Consider the following 20845-nt stretch of genomic DNA (forward strand, 5'->3'; position numbering starts at 1 on the left):
CGTCCTTGGACATGATCTAGTTATACAGGCTGGCCATGATCTCTCGGCTGTTCTGCAACAAACATCTCCGAAACATCTAACCAACCAAAGACACCTGCGGCTGCAGTGTTCCCTATTGTTGCCCTCCAATATAACATTTACCAGATGTCTGACTATCAACCCTGCCACTTTGCTTCCACCTTCTAGGGGGGAAGATGAACAGGGTGAAGGTCCATTGGTGGAACCTCATGATTGTATAAAAATTTTGCAGGAAGAGACTTCTGCTCCAGAGAATATGGTGGCACATCCGCTCGCACACCCTGCCTTGCATCTATGGACTGATGGATCCCGTTTCGCAGACCCTCAAGGGAAGTTCCACACGGGATATGCTGTCACAACAGACCTAACAGTCCTCAAGGCTGAAGCTCTACCACCATCCATGTCTGCACAAGAAGCTGAACTTGTAGCTCTCACAGAAGCCTGCCACCTGGCAGCTGGAACAACGGCAAACATATATACCGATTCTAGGTATGGACATGGAATTTGCAATGATTTTGGACTCTTGTGGAAGTCTAGAGGATTCATCACAGCTGCAGGTACACCAGTGAAACATGCCTCATGGATTAAGGCCCTAATGAAGGCCCTGGAACTACCCATTCAGGTTGCTGTTATCAAGGTCAAGGCTCATGGAAGACTAGATTCCAGGGAAGCCAGGGGCAACCACCTAGCTGACCAAGCAGCCAAGACTGCAGCAGTGGAGAATGTGTCATCAAAGTGGCAGGAAAAGGAAGAAGAGATGGGGGAGACCCTGCAAACCGTAGCTGTGGCGCTCACTAGAGCAAGGGCCAAAGAACAGCCGGCGGAAGACCATACAAGTCCAGCGGAGACACGAGTGGAATCCAGGGGGGTCAGGATGCCTGAAGAAAAATTGTGTGAGGAACAAAGGAAGACCCCCACTGAAGAAGTCAAGCAATGGAAAGCAGCAGGAGCCGTGCTGGCAGGTCGCAAAGATTTAAAGGTCGACTCAGCTCTTTATCAAGTGGACGGAAAACCTTGCTTGCCCAGGCGCATGTACTCAGCCGTGGCAGCATGGGCTCACGGGCCTACACACAGAGGAAAGAATCAAGCCTTGGCATGTATCAAGAAACTGTACTTTGCACCCGGAATCTCTTCCACTGTGACTGCATACTCAAAATCCTGCTCTGTCTGCGCTACCTGCAACCCAACGTGTACGGCACGGGTCCCTCTCCAACACCTGGCTAAACCAGACTACCCTTGGCAGAGAATACAAGTCGATCATATCCAAATGCCTAAAGCAGGAAAATATGAGTACGTTTTGGTAGCCGTGGATATGTTCTCAGCCTGGCCCGAGGCCTACCCGGTTGTCAACATGACTGCTAAAGTCACAGCCAAGAAACTGATCACTGAAATTGCCTGCAGATTTGGAGTTCCCCAAGTCATAGAATCGGATCAAGGACCAGCTTTCACAGCAAATATCTACAAAGAACTTTGGAACATGTTGGGAACAGATTTGGGCCTCCACACTCCATACCATCCTGCCAGTTCAGGCAAAGTGGAAAGGATGAATTCCACACTTAAGACCCAGCTCTTGAAAATGACCCAAGATCATCCCCTCCCCTGGCCCGACCTACTCCCTATAGTATTGTATCATATCAGACACACCCCACAAGCTAAACATGGGCTAACTCCCTATGAAATTTTGTTTGGGACCCCACCTAAAATAGGAGAAATTAGGCCCCAAGAGTTGTCTGAAACACATGATAGAGTAGTAAAATTTGTGATTGCTCTGTCTAAAGAATTGACTAACACCCGCTCTACAGTATCTGCTTCTCTCCCAGAATCCACAGGTGATGCGGTACATGATTTCACCCCAGGCGACCTGGTGTACGTTAAGAAGTTTGTCCAGAGGGACTCTCTCCAACCCAGATTTGAGGGCCCCTACACTGTGATCCTGACTACTCCTACAGCTCTGAAGCTTGAGGGCAAGAGCACCTGGATTCACGCCTCCCACTGCAAGAGAGACAGAACGAGCCTATAAAAGATGACTACCTTCTTCTATATCCTTTCCATATGCTTACTGTCTGTCCCAGGGTGGACAGCTACCACATTCTGGGTAGATACTCACGCAAAAATCCAGACGTATCGATTTGATTACTGTGACATAGTGAATTGCGCAGGAATGACATGGTATGCTGCATAGTCCCCTTATACAGGAAAGCTATAAACAATGCTGTTCCAACCTCCGAGACCTTTTTTGAATCAAGAAACCACATCTCTGTTACATGATGATACCAGTAAGGAAGATATGGAGAAATACACTCCTTTGAACAAGCCTGACCAGACCCCCCATGACAGAGTCCAATTGAGAGATCTAGTTTAGGGTCAGTTGGGAGAACTCCATGTGTCATTTAGGGTAGGGCTCAATTGTTTGGGGGCGTCCCATAAGGGGGCAGCTTCTAAGATGATTGGGTGAAGAAATCCATCTCCCCTCTCCCCACACATGGACAGTCTCAAAGGCCCCGAAGCAAGGGAAAGCTTAGTGTTTAGGGGGGAATGTCAGGGTAAGAAAGAATATATATTTTTCCACTTTTATACTTTTATACTTTTATACGCTTTGCTTATGTACTAACCACCATTTTGTGTCTTATAACAATAAGCTTTCCTTGCTACGTGTTACTTAGATCGAAACTTATGCTAAGATGGCGCCAGTATCAGCCAGCACCTGTTTCAGAGAAATGAAACCAAAACATCAACTGACGGTTGTCTGCCCAGAGACTGAGTTAAGGAGTCATGGACCAATCAGGAGTGGCTGGATACTAGACATTTATGGCTTACCCCGCCCCGAACAATCCATTTATGGCTTACCCCGCCCCGAACAACCCCTTTCCCCTCCCCATTATGTAGTGTATTTAAGTTTGTGCATGCGGAAATAAAGACAGAACATTGCTGAGATCGTGGCTTGCCAGTAGCCTTCTGAGCATGCTCTGAGTTTGAACCAGCTTGTTGTCTGACTCATTCTTTGAATGGTTGACCCATGCTCATAGCCTTAATTTGGAGTGACTGGAGGACGAGTGGAATGTCGCTACGACCCCGACAGGGGTGCAGCTGTCCTTTTCCTCTGCCTTCCACCCTCAGTCGAATGGTCAATAACAACTTGGAGACATACCTCAGGTTTTTCGTCTCTGAAAATCAGGAGGTTTGGCAGAATTTGCCATCAATAATCATCGTGAAGAATCCACTGACAGGTCACTGTTCTTCGGTGCATATTGTTATCATCCACAGTTTGGTACCTTCAGTGGGGTGTAGCTTCAGGAGTTCCTGAGGAGGAACGGTTTGCTTCGTCGCTCTCCTCGGTATGGCAGGGTGTTCTGTGTAATTTAAAGACCATGGGTGACAGGTATAAACGTATGGCTGACAGAAAACGCTTGCCAGGTCCGGACCTGAATGTGAATGACTTTGTGTGGTTGTCTACCAAGAATATAAGATTTAAAGTTCCTTCTTGGAAGCTGGGACCTAGGTATATTGGTCCCTACAAAATAATCGCCGTCATTAACAAAGCAGCGTTTCGTCTTGAACTTCCTCGAGCCCTTAAGGTCAATAATGTGTTCCACAGGTCCTTAGTCAAAAGTTACATAGAACCTCTTGAGCCCTCACCACTACCACCGCCCCCAGTAATGTTTGATGGTAACCTGGAGTTCGAGACTTAGAGGATTGTAGATTCTCGTCTCCAACGTCGTTCTCTACAATACTTGGTGCACTAGAAAGGCTATGGTCCAGAGGAGGGGATGTGGGTTTCAGCGTCAGAGGTGAACCCTCCCAGATTGGTTCGCTATTTTCTCACCTCTTTTCCTGAGAAACCCAGTCTTGAGTGTCTGGAGGCCACTTGTAGAGGGGAGGTACTGTCACGGGTGTGTCGGAGGTGACAGACAGTCGCCCTTCAGTGGCTTTTAGGAGATCTCCACGTTTGGCATTGCAGACAGCTTCCTACACAGGAGGCTGTCTTTAGGACCCAGCGACTACCTCCCTCTGGGTTGGTCTCTCCAGGTGGGCGTTGCCGGTTATGCTCATTCCTTCCTGGATCTTGGCTGTATCAGCACCACGTCTTCTCTGCAGTTTTGAGGCAGTGTGCACGGTTGGAGTTCATCTAAAGCTAAGCCGTTATTACCTTGTTTTGTCTTTCCTTTTTTTTCTTTAGTTGCTAGCGGAGATTGACTAGTGCTCATCTCCTTCCACCCCTAGTTGTAGCCTTTCACCAGGGACAGCAGGACGAGGCACATGATCGGCGACAGCTGCGGAAGCTGCATAGGGACATTTAGGGGAGTCAGGGTGATGCTAGTCCAGATTCGGAGGTCACCACTCCCCCCTTTCCCTGGTGTCTGATCTCTCTTCCCCTTTCCCCTTTGTGTTGTACTCACACCTGGTTTTACTCTCTGTGTTGCACTCTCACCTGGCGTGATATTGACAGATTTCTTCTTCGTGTTTACCTCTGGCAGTGGGGGGAAGAGTATGGTCTCCAGATATGGTCCCCTGCCGAAACTCCAAACTATATTTTCTCTGAGCATTTCACAGTAAAATAGACACACTGAATTGTGCAGCTTCACCCAGTGAGCAGAAGCCAGTGCCTTCGTGCATGGCAAAAGTTAACAGCCGCCAGCCAATCAGAGGCCAGAGCTGATGTCGGTGCACGTGTCGCCGACGTATGGCATCACTGCCATGGGCCAGCGTGTCCGCGTCTCAAATACATAAGAAAGAGGACACCGCTGGACCGCAGGCAGATAAGGAGCAGCTCTTATTTATTTATTTATTTTTTTACTAAAATCCGCAATATGGGGGCAAGATGAGAGATCATATAGGGTCAGAATTGGAGTTCATATGGGGGCTGGATGGTGGCATATGGTGTCAGGATGTGAGAACATATGGGGGCAGTATGGAGACAAATGGGACCAGGATGGGTATTCATATCGGGGCTGGATGGAGACATATGGTGTCAAGATTAGAGAACATATGGGGGCTGGATGGTGACTTATGGAGTCAGGCTGAGAGAACATATGGAGGCAGTATGGAGACATATGAGACCAGGATGGGAGTTCATATGGGCCAGGAGGGAGAACACATGGGGGCAGGATGGGAGGACATATGGGGCCAGGATGGAGACATATGGAGTCAGCATAGCAGAACAAATGGGGGCAGTACAAAGACACATGGGGCCAGGAATGAGACACATTGGATCAGGAATGAGACACATGGGGCCAGGGATGAGACACAAAGGGGCCAGGAAGAGGGACGCTATTATGGGAAGGGGCCAGGATGTGGGACAGGCTGTCTTTAGGATCGAGCGGCTACCTCTGTCTTGCTAATTAGCTCTCTGGCCTGGGTGTATATATACCTGCTGCGTCTGAGAGGGAGTCGCCGGCTATATTCATTTCTACTTGTGAAGCTTAGCAGGAGCAGTACTACGTGCTCTCTGGAGCTTGATGCCGTGTGCTTATTTGGAGTTCATCTAAAGCTAAGCCATTTCCCCCTGTTTTGTTTACCCTTGTTGTCTATAGAGTTTAGTGGAGGTTGATTAGTGCTCATCTCCTCCCATCCCCATCCGTAGCCATACGCCAGGGAGAGCAGGGCGAGGCACGCGTGCGGCGATTGCTGAAGAGGCAATATAGGGACGGTAGTTGAGACAGAGTGACGCCAGATCAGACTAGGAGGTCTCCACTTCCCCCTTTCCCTAGTGTCTGGGAGCTCCTTTTCCCTTTTCCCTGGAGTGACAGGTTGCAGGAGATCTCTACGTTTGGCATTACAGACATCTTCTTAGATGAGAGTCTGTCTCTAGGACCTAGCGGCTACCTCCCTCTGGTAATTAGCAGCTCCCTGGCCTGGTGTGTCTGAGAGTGAGGTGCCGGCTAAATTTATTTCTAATTGTGAAGGCTTAGCAAGAGCAGTACTTCGTCCTCTCTGGAGCTTGAGGCCGAGTTTGCATTTGTCTGGAGTTGTCTAAAGCTAAGCATTCTCGCCCTGTTTTGTCTACCCTTGTTATCTATAGAGTTTAGTGGAGATCGACTAGTGCTCATCTCCTCCCATCCCTTGCCTTAGCCATACACCAGGGAAAGACAGGGCGAGGCACGCGTGCGGTGATTGCTGAAGAGGCAATATAGGGACGGTAGTTAAGACAGGGTGTCATTAGATCAAACTAGGAGGTCTCCACTTCCCCCTTACCCTAGTGTCTGGGCTCCCTTTCCCTCTTCCCTCTGTGTTGCACTAAATCTTTCCCACACCTGGCATGACAATAAGACTGAGGGTGGGGCCCCTTAATTATGAAGTAATTCCTTGTTATGTTCTGGAGGGTCTTCCCACTGCTGTTGTACTGGTTCTAGCCTGGTTGGTGAAATATAATCCGGTAGTGGATTGGCAATCCAGGGAAATTGTGGAATGGCGAGATTAGTAGTAAGGCAACTGTGGACCCCCTTTCCGTCGTTGCCCCTAGATTGGTTCGATCATTCCATGCCTTTCATCCAGATAAACCTGGTCCTGAGTGTCCGGAGACCACTCGTAAAAGGGGTGGTACTGTCATGGGTGTGTCAGGGTTAACAGACAGCCATACGGTGTCCGTCTGTAGAAGGTCGCTTCTTTTGGCCTTACAAACATCTTCCTGAGCTTTTCTTTATTCCTCTCCTTGCTTGGGGATTATACCTTTCTCTTTAGGACCCTGAGTTATCCTCATCTTTCTCCTGTTAATCAGCACTTCCTTACTGTGTCCTTAAATACCCTCAGATCCTCAGAGAGTTGTTGGTGATAGCATGTATACCTATTTAGGCCTGGGATTCTAGTAGTCGACTAGAATTACCTTGGATTTCCTTGGTGGATTGTTGGCGTGCTTTCTCTGGTGTCTTCTTGGAGCTAAGTGTATTCCCCTGTTTGTTTCCCTTGTGTGTACTTTAGTTGTAGTGGGGCTGACTTAGTGTTCACCCCTCTTGCTTCCTACCTAGGGCCTAGCCTTAGGGTCAGCTGCGGTCAGGTTCCCTGCTTGGTGATATGTGCAGAACCTAATTAGGATCTATAGGAAAGTCAGGGTTTGTCATCAGATCTTTTTAGGGGTCTCAACTCTCCCTTTCCCTAGTTGTAGGGCTCCCTCCCCTTTTCCCGTCATATACACTGGGTTATCCCCATACCTAGCGTGACACCGATCTGGCAGACTTTACAATGCATCAGTGCAGAGCCAGCGGTCAAAGTGCCGAGGTGTGATTAGCCCCATATTTGTAGGTCATTAACGTTCCCCAACACGTCAGGATGCCTTGTCTTTATTCATACTATTGCTTACTGAGTGCATCCATGTGGATCTGAACAGGTTCCTTTTCTTGCTGAAGGTAAACTTGTGTCTGCAGTTTCTCTAAATCTGACTGAAGAGATCCATAGTTCTCATAATTTTGCTCCAGATCACACTCCCACACAAAAATTGTTTGTTCCTCCTCTGTTCTATCTGTGAGTTCTACAGGAGTTCCATGTTTCCATCTTTGCAGGTCATCCTCGAATAAATGATATATTTCAACTTGTAGCCAGATAGATTTGGTGGTCGACCATGGATAGAGACTGTAGGGAATATGTGCTCAATCCAAAATGTCCTGCTGCACTACTCCGGCCCTTGCCCATTCCCAAAAGTCCCTGGACCTATTTCTCCATTGAAGTTTGTTCATTCTTCTGCCTACCACCCAGAGACAAATGGTCAGACAGAATTTGCTGATCTTTGGCGCTTTGTCTCTGAAAATTTCTGTAATCTTGGGTATCATCTTCATTTTGGTTATTTTCCAACCTTGGAGTTGGACGCTGTGGAGGCTGATAAATCTGTATATAGGTTAAAGTATATATGGTCTTAAGAGTTTGTTTTATATGGTCCGGCCATCTTTACATCTTTAGAATAAATAAGGGTATACATGTAAGGCTGCATGAACCGGTCACCAGCCAGTACATGTGCAGATATTAACTGCTACTGAGTGCTGTGGGAAAAAAAACTTTGGTGAGGTGACGTAATAGTTTTGCTGAAAATTATCTTATGTTAGTGCACACTTAAAACTGTAGATAGAGGGAATAAACCTGATTGCCTCGAGTAGTGCACTCCAGAGAGCTGGTTCAGCACTAAAAAAGGCTCTGATGTGGGCTTGGGAGGTCCTGATTATGGAGGATGTTGGTCTCTGCTGATTGGAATGTAAATATGGTAGTAGATCGAGATATAGGATGGTGCAGCACTGTGGAGAGCTTTATGGGTGAGTGCAATGACTGGTACACCAGGGTGGAGGCGCCAGTGTAGCTTCTGGACAGAAATATGAGCCTGGCTGCTGCATTCAGGGTAATGAGATATGCTTTTAGCGAGAGGAGTAATTAGAAGTCTTGGTGGGGTTGGTGGAAAGGTAACAGGAGGTTGAGAGTTCCTTGGGAAAACAAGGGGTCGTAGCCTCTCTATACTGGGGTTCCCAAAAGGGGGCGGACACCCAAAAGAGGGAAGCTAGAGCCACACCTGGGTGGCGTCCTAGAGCTCAGGAGGGGTCTGAGTTGTTGCCAAAGGTCCTGCCCCATAGCATAGTATATTGGAGATGTCACACCCCAGGTCACATAGCCGCCTGTTGCCTCATGACCATCGAGCCAATGGACTGCAGCGCAGGACAGCGCTGTTCGTACTTTGCATATTTTGCCTGCAGTGCTGTTCCTCAACCAGGCGAGGAACCACAGGCATGCCTCGTATCAGTAAATGGAGTGCAAGTGACTGCTTTGTTAGACTCGGGGAGTTTGGTAACCCTAGTGAGGGCCACACTGTCTCATCGGCTGGTTCTGGAGAAAAAGGTCAGCGTCCGTTGTATCCATGGGGACGCTTAGGACTACCCTGTGGCCCGAGTGGTCATAGACACAAACTGTGGCGCCGAGTTCCATGAGGTGTGCGTAGTCAAGAACCTGTTGCACTCTTTTATAATAGGGTGGGACTTTGCCTTGTTTTGGGACTTGTGGGAGAAAGGGAGGAAGCCAGGTTGTCCGGACAACAACCCAGACTCTCCTGAAGAACTTGCATCATAGGCCGCCACCAGGTTTCCTTTTTGTGTGCTTAGTGGGGGATGAGGATGAGGCGCATTCTCGGAGGCCAACATCCCTGAGCTGGAAGTGTCCGGGGGAAAGTTTGGAACCGCCCAGCTCAGAGACTTGACTCTAAAAGGGGCATTTGATAATGTCCCTGTCTTGAATGGTGTTGCTCAAAAGCCGGGGGCTGACACCCGATATCCGGACTTTGCTGTAAATGGGGAGTTACTATTAAAGAAGGTCGTAGAGAAAGACGACTGGGACTGGGACTGTCTACTGCCAGACCATCTATTCTCCATCAGAGAAGTCCCAAAGTCCTCTACTGGGTTCTCCCCGTTTGAGCTGTTATATGGCCAACACCCCTGCGGACTCCTGGACATAGCAAAGGAGATCTGAGAGGCAGAGTCTACACCCTACAGGTGTGTGATCAAACATGTAGCCCAGATTCAAGAGAGGATTGCAGAGATGATGCCCATTGTGAAAGAACACCTCAAAGCACAAGAGGCACAGTCGAGGTGTACAATAGGTCAGCGAGGTTGAGACACTTCAACCCTGGGGATCAGGTACTAGTGCTGGTACCTACGGTGGAGAGCAAGTTCCTGGCCAAGTGGCAGGGCACCTATGAAGTGGTTGAAAAGCTTGGCGACATCAGCTATAGGGTCCACCAACCTGGGATAAGGAAGCACTACCAGGTGTACCACGTCAACCTCATTAAGCCGTTTCAGGATAGGGAGCCGGTGGAAGCTCTATGTCTGATGGCGAAGACTGAAACCCACGTGGAGGAAGTCAAGGTGGTAGAGTCGCTGTCACGTGCCCAGAAGCAACAAAGCCGAGAGTTGCTGCAGCGGATTAGAGACCTGTTCTCGGATCTACCGGGCTGTACTCAGGTCATAGAGTATGAGGTACTTACGGAGCCTCATGTTCGAGTGAATATGAAGCCATATCGGATTTCTGAAGCTCGCCGAGAGGTAATCTCAATGGAGGTGAAGCGCATGCTGAATCTGGGGTCATCGAGCAGTCCATGAGTGGCTGGTCCAGTCCCATAGTCTTAGTGCCGAAACCCAATGAAGAATGGCGGTTCTGCAATGACTATAGGAAAGTGAATGAGGTCTCTAAGTTTGATTCATACCCAATGCCCAGGGTAGATGAACTAATTGAGAGACTAGGGCCGGCCAGGTACATTACCACCCTTTACCTCACAAAAGCGTATTGGAAGATCCCTATGTCCCAAGAGACCAAGGAGAAGACAGCCTTTTCAACACCAGATGGGTGTTTCCAATACACCATATGCAAATTGCCTCTTCAGAGAAAAAGAGGACTTGTACTCTATAGCGCCACCTATTGGAAGCAGCAATCCTACAAGTCACAATCAATCCTTTAACGAGTCGTGCATATGATTAAGGATAAAAGCCAAATCAGAATCTCAATTTGCAGAGACAGTGTTTCGGGCTGTTGGCCCTCGTCAGTGCAAAGTATGAGAACTGATTTGGCTAGGTGAGAGGCTCTGGACTGAGGTCTAAGGGGCAACATTTCTCCTTGTGGAGAGTGACATACCAGGACTGGCTTGTCAAGGTAAGGAGGCTTATTCGCCGTGCAATGCTCCTCTGGGAAATTTAATATGCAAATTGCCTCTTCAGAGAAAAAGAGGACTTGAACTCTATAGTGCCACCTATTGGAAGCAGCAATCCTACAAGTCACAATCAACCCTTTAACGAGTCGTGCAATATGACTTAGGATAAAAGCCAAATCAGAATCTCAATTTGCAGACACGGTGTTTCGTGTCCCTTTCTCCTGTGACCCTGCCATTTGATTGGTTTCCCATCTATCTACTGGGCAGGACCCTGTTCTGATGAAGGCCATATGAGGCCAAAACGTCATTTGATTCTGAAGAATTATGTAATTAAATAAAATTCTTGAATTTTCACTATTTTTGGAGTGCCAGGTTTCTATAGTCATCTATAATTGGAGTGGAATCCTATCTGAGCACCCAATATTACAGGAGTGCCACGTAGCCTTTTTTTCTATGTCATAGGCAGAGGCATGATAAAGCACCAAATAAATAAAATTGACGCGATCCGTGGTTGGCCACAACCTCTCACTAAAAAGCAGGTCAGAGCGTTCCTGGGCATCGTGGGTTACTACTGCCGGTTCATCCCTAACTTTGCCGTGACAGCTGCTCCTTTGACAGACCTCGTTAATGGGACAAAATCGGCTATGGCTAAGTGGTCTCCAATACCGAGACGGCCTTCCAGGAACTCAAGCAAGCCCTGTGTAAACAGCCAGTGTTGGTGGCACCGGATTTCTAGAAGGAGTTTGTGGTCCAGACGGTCGCGTCAGATGTCGGGCTGGGTGTGGTCCTATTAAAAGAGATGAACGGCGAAGAGCACCCCATAATGTATTTAAGCCGGAAGCTGACGTCTTGTGAGAGAAATTACTCCATAGTGGAGAAGGAATGTTTGGCCATCAAGTGGGCGCTAGACACTCTAAGATACTACTTCTTAGGCAGGAAGTTCAGGCTGGTGTCAGACCATGCCCCACTAAGGTGGATGAGCGAGAAGAAGCGAAGCAATGCTTGATTGACCAGGTGGTTCCTAGCTCTTCAGGAGTTCAGCTTCCAGGTAGAGCATAGACCTGGGAAGCTGCATGGCAATACTGACGCATTGTCAAGGGTCCACTGTATGTTAGCGGAAGGTGCTAAGCCCCCCGACTTTGGGCACAGGGGGGGTATGTAAGATGGCCACCGGACATGTCTTTGAGGGGAGATATGTATCGCTGAGGTTACATAGTTACATAGTTTATAAGGCCAAAAAAATACAAGCATCCATCCAGTTCAGCCTATTTCTTGTGCACTGCAGCTATTCCGCAGCGTTGATCCAGGGGAAGGAAAAAAACCCATGCGGTATAGGCCAATTTACATCATTGAGGAAAAATTCACTTCCCGACTCCAATCTGGCAGTCAGATTAAATCCCTGGATTAATTAACTATCACTAAGCATAAGATGTAATTTTATTGTTCTCAAGAAAGGCGTCCAGGCCTCTCTTGAACTCATTAAGTGAGTTGGATATCACCACTTCCTCTCCCAGAGAGTTCCAGAGTCTCACGGCTCTGACCGTAAAGAATCCCCTTCTATGCTGGTGCAGAAACCTCCTTTCCTCCAGACGCATAGTGTGCCCCCTCGTCTTTGTCACCATCCTTGGTATAAACAGGTCATGGGAGAGATCTCTGTACTGCCCCCTGATGTATTTATACATGTTTATGAGGTCTCCCCTAAACCTTCTCTTTTCCAACGTAAATAGGCCTAATTTTGACAACCTCTCTGGGTATTCTAGTCCCTCCATTCCCTTTATTACCTTAGTCGCCCTCCTTTGTACCCTCTCTAGCTCCAATATGTCTTTCCTGAGCACCAGAGCCCAGAACTGTGCACAATATTCTAAGTGCGGCCTTACCAGCGCTTTATACAGAGGAAGAACAATGTTCTCATCATATGCCCCTATTCCTCTTCTGATGCATGCCATGACTCTATTTGCCTTCGCAGCTGCTGCCTGACACTGGGACTCCAATTTAATTTGCTGTTAACCAAGATGGCCAGGTCCTTCTCCATGTCAGATTTCCCCAATTGTTTCCCATTTAATATGTGTGGGTGACTGCTGTTTTTCTTTCCCATGTGCATAACCTTACATTTATCGGCATTGAACCCCATTTGCCATTTTTTGGCCGGACTCCCCAATTTATCTAAATCCTCCTGTAGCTGTGCCCTATCCTCATCTGTATTAACTACTTTACAAAGTTTAGTATCATCTGCAAATATTGCTATTTTACTATGCAACCCTTCCACTAGATCATTAATAAAGGTTGGCAGCTTCAGTGATGTAAAACCGGGAAAGCATGCTCCAGCACACATAGTGCTGAGAGGGTTAATAGGGCCCAAGGAGCTCATTGACAGAATTGTGGCAAGGCACAGATCTGGCCAAGGTTCCAAAAGAATTTCTGCATTACTCAAGGTTCCTAAGAGCACAGTGGCCTCCATAATCCTTAAATGGAATAAGTTTCGGACCACCACAAGTCTTCCTAGACCTGGCCATCCAGCCAAACTGAGCAATCGTGGGAGAAGAGTCTTGGTGAGATATGTAAATAAGAACCCCAAGATCACTGTGGCTGAGCTCCAGTGATGCAGTAGGGAGATGGGAGAAAGTTCTACAAAGTCAACTATCACTGCAGCCCTCCACCAGTCGGGCCTTTATGGCAAAGTGGCCCGATGAAAACCTCGCCTCAGTGCAAGACATATGAAAGCCCACATAGAGTTTGCTCAAAAACACATGAAGGATTCCCAGACTATGAGAAATAAGATTCTCTGGTCTGATGAGACGAAGATAGAACTTTTTGTTGATAATTCTAAGAGGTATGTGTGGAGAAAACCAGGCACTGCTCATCACCTGCCCAATACAATCCCAACAGTGAAACATGGTGGTGGCAGCATCATGCTATGGGGGTGTTTTTCAGCTGCAGGGACAGGACGACTGGTTGCAATTGAAGGAGATATCCTGGATGAAAACCTCTTCCAGAGTGCTCTGGACCTCAGATTTGGCCGAAGGTTCACCTTCCAACAAGACAATGACCCTAAGCACACAGCTAAAATAACAAAGGAGTGGCTTCAGAACTACTCTGTGACCATTCTTGACTCGCCCAGCCAGAGCCCTGACCTAAACCCAATTGAGCATCTCTGGAGAGACCTGAAAATGGCTGTCCACCAACGTTCACCATCCAACCTGACGGAACTGGAGAGGATCTGCAAGGAAGAATGGCAGAGGATCCCCAAATCCAGGTGTGAAAAACTTGTTGCATCATTCCCAAGAAGACTCATGGCTGTACTAGCTCAAAAGGGGGCATCTACTCAATACGGAGCTAAGGGTCTGAATACTTATGACTATGTGATATTTCAGTTTTTCTTTTTTAATAAATTTGCAAAAATTTCCACATTTCTGTTTTTTTTCATTGAAGATGGGGGCAGGGTGTACATTAATGAGAAAAAAATGAGCTTTTTAGAATTTACCAAATGGCTGCAATGAAACAAAGAGTGAAAAATGTAAAGGGGTCTGAATACTTTCCGTACCCACTGTATATAGTATATATATTTAGCATACTATATATATACATATTATAAGCATACTGTATATATATGCTTTAAAACCAGAAGTGTTAATAAATTATTTTTATGAATTAACAAAATGCAGAGTAAAGTTTGATGGATGAAAAAAGATTCATTAATAATAATTGTAATTTTTTTTATTAATAATAGGATAGAAGGGAGGGACAAAACCAGGAACCGAATCAGTAGAGAAAATCATAGTCAGGAGGTCAGCCGGGGTCAGATAGCAGGTGATCAGTAACCGCCACGTCTGCGAGCAGTATGAATACCGCGGAGCCTGGTGACAGAGGTGATACTGAGACATGTCCGGGCAGAGATGTAAGAGTCAGAAGGCCACAGGTAGATGGTGAAGGTCCTTCTGTACAGCTCCAGCAGTGATGGTGGATCTGCTGGACTTCAGGGCGCTGGATGCGGAGGTTCCCGTCTTTTAGATGTCTCTAGGGGAACGGTGACAACACGCAAATACGCGAGCTGCCCTGGATAATCCACGCCGGCAGGATGATAAGATCCGGCGGAAGATGGAACCTATGAGAAGAGAAGGAAATATAATGTAAGTGATGGGACTCCATATGACGTGACACTACTGTGCGGTCACTGTGGCCGGACGGCAGAGGAATCTCATCACACAGAGGTCAGGGATCATCGTCAGCCATCATACATGTGACAATCCCATCACCGACAGATGACATCTGCTCCACATGAATTATTCTCACTGACGACATCACACAACATGGAGATGATTCTCACACTTACCTCGTCTCTTTTTCCCCTTTTTGCCATTTTCTGATTTTTCATCGTCAGCTGGAAATTCGGATGAGAAAGAAGAAAAAACAACAATTCACTAAGGACATATTGTTATGGGATCTGCTTTGTATCTCTCCTGTATATAGTAGGATTGTCCTAGTCCTGTCCCCTATAGTCCTGATAATCTGCTATTACATAATAGGGCAGAATAAGTCCTATATACCGGACATGACCTCATCTGAGGGGCATTAGATGTGTCACTAATATGGATCAGTGAGCACCCTGTGTGCGCCATGTGGTGCATCCCTAATGAGCGATATTTTACTATAGGAGACTATGTCTTATTATGATGGCAGAGGTTACTGGATGCTACAACGTATCACAGAATCCATGATAATACTGTACAAAGTTACAGAGATAGAGACACAGTATGGGCCCATGGGCAACATAAGAGGGATACATGAAACATGGATAACATAGGAGATCTATTACAGAAAAACCATGTGGAAATATTCCACCCTTGATGACAACATTCACATTGCTTGTGCTATAGACATGTACATACCTGACAATGGGGACGAGGACGGCAAGCTGCTTATAGCATCGTCTCCAGCAGATTCAGGAAAAGATCCTTTCTGCCTGTTTGGAAGAAGAAAAACGTGTAAATCACTAGTAAATTCAGTATAAAAGGGATTGTCTCACTAGAAGAAACCCGACTATGAGGCCTAATAGAACATATGAAAGTCATAGTGGAGAAGTCTCCTGCTCAAAACTACCTTCTATGGAGCAGAGCGCAAAACAACTACCAACAATGGCCGGCATGTAATACTACATATCTCCTGCAGTGTGGGCAAAACTAACAATACCTGACCGGCAGCAATTATGGGCTGTTATCTCCAGCGGATTCTGAAGCCAAAAGCACAATGACCGCTGATCATGGGGCGGTGGATGCTGCACTTGATATTATGGTATTTATGTCCTATATTTGGTGCTGTGCACATATATTAGCCTGGAGCTCCCAATAATGACCCCATAATCTACTCACATTTCTGAGATGTTTCTGCTGGATGCCGGGGTACACTCTGGAGGAGACTTGATAATGGTGTTAGAGAGCTAAAAACAGACAAAAATAAGATATAAATTTCTATTTTTTACTTTTAGATGTCTTTTTTACATATTCTGGATTTATTGATCACATACTTACTTTAGAAAGCCTTTCAGAGGATGATGTAAAATTTTGGAAGAACAGGCTCTCATTATCCTCACTCGTGTCCTCCTCCTCTGAGACAATAGGCTTGTCTGTATCAGCATGATCTACAAGACATAGGTAATGATGTGTTATTAGCGGTTGTCAGTATAACACAGTCACCATTTACCACTAATATTAATGGGAACCGATTGTCACATATTAAGGAAGACGAGACAAACAGCTGCTTGGTCTAGATGACGGCTCCTTCTACTTACTGATAAATAAGCTGGTGTCCACCTCTGACACAAGCCGAGGAACGTACTCTGGCTTCTGACTTGGAAGGTTTTCAAATTCTAAGTCACACAGGAATGGATAACTCTTGATCTCAAATGCTCCTCCTGGAAAAAGAAAACCAAAAGTTGAGCAGACATTGTCAGAGATTGCTTCATATCTGAACAGTTTATCTTAATCTAAACTAATGACATAACCAAAGGAAATAGTCTGAAAGTCATAGTACTGAGAACTAGAAATAAACAAGCAGATAGAGAAGTGCTGATCCTCATGGACAGGAGTGATGAGTCCACGTTGTAAAAAGTGAATATTAATACTAATACAGTATATCACTTACCTGTCCCAAGTCTTGGCATAGGATTTGTTCTGAGCAGGTCAATGATGAGGTCCTGAGCATCGGTGGGAGGAGCGCGATCCCAATCCCAAATGATGTCTCCTGTTATATAGAAAATTACAGAAATTAAAACCTCTGTTTTGGACTGTAAGATAAAGTAGAGAAAATAACTAAATTCATGTAACCAGTCAAAGCAATGATCGGATTATTCTACTTACCAGTGACAATATTTTTATAAAGCTCAGATAGGGAGTCCCCATGAAATGGTACATATCCCACCAGAAACTCATGCAGGATGATCCCCATTGACCACCAGTCGGCAGGTCTTCCATAGCCTTTCTTCAGGATGATTTCTGGGGCCATGTAAAGCGGGGTGCCACAGTCCTGGAAACCGACAGAAGATAAAGATGAGAATCAATGAAATTATTATTATGACAAGTTCTCGACATAAAAACACAATGACAGAAGATAAAATATCAGTGGAAAAGTTCTCTAGGAATGAAGAACGTAGAGAAGAGACAATAGTGTGATGAGATTTGTAAAGAACGAGCTAAGCTCCTGTAAGTGATGCCAACCTCATGGTCCTGGAACTCTCTGGCCATGTCCTCCAATGATTCCTTGTGGGTGTTGGTTTTTGGTATCATGACACCAACTTTTGAAATCCCAAAATCGGCGACTTTAATGTGTCCAGCCGGTGTAATCAGGAGGCTGTGAAAGAGAAGATGGTTTTAGTCTCACAGGCCGTGTAGTAATAAATGATAAATGTCCCCCCTTTATTATACTACAGAGGTCACTTACTTCTCTGGTTTCAGGTCTCTATGCAACACACCATAGCTGTGCAGGTATTCCACAGCAAGAAGCGCTTCTGCAAAGTACAGGCGGGCCAAGGGGACAGATAAACGACCCCTGGTGCTTAGGAGGGTCCCACAGTCTCCACCTATAGAAGAAAGGAAATATGAGCGGTGAGGGGTTTATACAGCCGATCACCACGATGGATCATGAGAAGTGAGCGGAGACATTGGGGCAGGAGAGAATATATACAGATATAATGTATAGAGCACAGAATATTAGTCTGAGGTCATGGTGAGATGTCGTCCATGTCAGTAATAGAGTGATGTCTCATCTCGTCTACAGCTGGAGATACTGACGTGCTCAGTGCGGACATACAGGGAGATCACACACATCAATGACTTTCCATAATATCTATAGTAAATGCTCTGCGGGGATGTAACCGTCCACGGGGACAAGTCCTAATGATATGAGCGGTGATAAGATGTCAGTAGGCATGGGCTGAATATAATACATGTACATGTCCTACCTCCTACATACTCCATGACCATACACAGGTGAGATCTAGTAGGGAAGGAGCAGAGCATGGAGGTCACAAAGGGACAGTCAGCGAATGTCAGGATGTCCCTCTCCAGATAGGCCCCTTCCACAGCTTTTGGAGTATCCAGGTCCCTCTTGGCAATTTTCTTCATAGCGAAGATCTTCTGTGAGTCTTTATGGTGAACTAAGTAGACAGACCTGGAGAGAAGGAGAAACCATGGTTTATTGTGAATCCTTATTAACAGTCCGCGTCTATAGAAGTCATTATATGATCTTCTGTACTAATGTTTAATACTAGAAATCCGTCCGTCACTAGAAATCCACATCTAGAAATACATGAAATAACACTATATAGATCATCTAAGGGAGGGTCTGCACAATGCCACGTCTGTTAGACCCTCACCCAGGTCACATTATCACCTATGGGAGGTCTGCACAATGCCACGTCTGCCAGACCCTCACCCAGGTCACATTATCACCTATGGGAGGTCTGCACAATGCCACGTCTGCCAGACCCTCACCCAGGTCACATTATCACCTATGGGAGATCTGCACAATGCCACGTCTGCCAGACCCTCACCCAGGTCACATTATCACCTATGGGAGGTCTGCACAATGCCACGTCTGCCAGACCCTCACCCAGGTCACATTATCACCTATGGGAGGTCTGCACAATGCCACGTCTGCCAGACCCTCACCCAAGTCACATTGTCACCTATGGGAGATCCGCACAATGCCACGTCAGCCAGACCCTCACCCAGGTCACATTGTCACCTATGGGAAGTCTGCACAATGCCATGTCTGCCAGACCATCACCCAGGTCACATTGTCACCTATGGGAGGTCTGCACAATGCCATGTCTGCAAGACCCTCATCCAGGTCACATTATCATCTATGAAAGGTCTGCACAATGCCATGTCTGCCAGACCCTCACCCAGGTCACATTGTCACCTATGGGAGGCCTGCACAATGCCATGTCTGCCACACCCTCACCCAGGTCACATTATCACCTCTGGGAAGTCTGCACAATGCCATGTCTGCCAAACCCTCACCCAAGTCACATTGTCACCTATGGGAGGTCTGCACAATGCCACGTCTGCCAGACCCTCACCCAGGTCACATTGTCACCTATGGGAGGTCTGCACAATGCCACGTCTGCCAGGCCCTCACCCAGGTCACATTATCACCTCTGGGAGGTCTGCACAATGCCACGTCTGCCAGACCCTCACCCAGGTCACATTGTCACCTATGGGAAGTCTGCACAATGCCATGTCTGCCAGACCCTCACCCAGGTAACATTGTCACCTATGGGAGGTCTGCACAATGCCACGTCTGCCAGACCCTCACCCAGGTCACATTGTCACCTATGGGAGGTCTGCTCAATGCCACGTCTGCCAGACCCTCACCCAGGTCAAATTGTCACCTCTGGGAGGTCTGCACAATGCCACGTCTGCCAGACCCTCACCCAGGTCACATTGTCACCTATGGGAAGTCTGCACAATGCCATGTCTGCCAGACCCTCACCCAGGTCACATTGTCACCTATGTGAAGTCTGCACAATGCCATGTCTGCCAGACCCTCACCCAGGTCACATTGTCACCTATGGGAGGCTCTGATGATGGAGGCAGTGTAATGACAGATGAGGGTCTGCTACAGACTAGTGTAATATATTACATTATTTTATTCTTTTTCCTTAACAATTTAATTTGTTACAGGTCAGTTTGCTTAACTGTTTATAACTGAGCTGAATAGTGACAATTAGATGTGGACAGTGGTGTGGACTCAGATCATGTCCCTATGATAACACTGAATGGCAGAGCACAGAGGCTGAAGCCTTGTCATAGGGAACCCTGAGAAATGTGGATTATACCAACTGAAATCTCACCCAAAAGATCCGCTGCTGATCAGCTTAGATGTTTCGTAGTCGCTCATACGCGGCTTTCTCGCCGGGATCAATGATTCCATCAAGTTCTAGAAAAGAAGAAGAAGAAGAAGAAGAAGAAGAAGAAGAAGAAGAAGAAGAAGAAGAAGTGATATTAAGATCTAGAAGCTGCTGGAGAAAATCTCCAGATGCAGAAACGTCTCCCCCTATATTATGTCCCAGCTGATGTCACTGATCCGATAGGTGAGCAGAAACCTGCTGACGGATTCCCTATAATATAAATGCTATTATCTAATGCAATAGTGTCATCTCCTCTAATAATAGAGGCGTCCCCTGGTTATATGGGGATAATACTGGACGGGTCATTCACACCCCGTGATCTGGTGACACACAGACATCTCCCTCTATAATACTTACCCCGGCAGGTTCTTGGATCTCCGGGATCTCTAAGATTACACTGTCAGGATCCAACAGCTCAGTTGTTTCTAAAATAGTGATAAAATGATGAAGAAATAAAATGTATTAGAGGATATTAATCCTACACACATAATACAGCAATATAACGGGGAAATGACAAGACGTCTGTAAATGGGATTAATACTCGTTATATGGGAACGTGCGGGGCATCCATAGATAAGTGTAATGTAAATGATGGAGGACCCCAATCACCACATGGGTGAGGAACCATCACCCTCGCTGTACATGTGATTGATGGGAAGAGAGCTGAAGCATAGGAGCCATATGCAAATTAGCCTGGACGTGCACTGGGGGCGTGCCCCTGCACTCAGACTTCCTCCACGCCCCCAGTGCACTTCCATCCTGATTTGTAATTTGTATATGATTTCTATGTCAGTTTTCTCCTGACTGGCACATTG

Source organism: Phyllobates terribilis, unplaced genomic scaffold (assembly GCF_046119375.1).
Source record: "Phyllobates terribilis strain yellow unplaced genomic scaffold, ASM4611937v1 Scaffold_7__3_contigs__length_470593459, whole genome shotgun sequence".
Lineage (NCBI taxonomy): Eukaryota > Metazoa > Chordata > Amphibia > Anura > Dendrobatidae > Phyllobates > Phyllobates terribilis.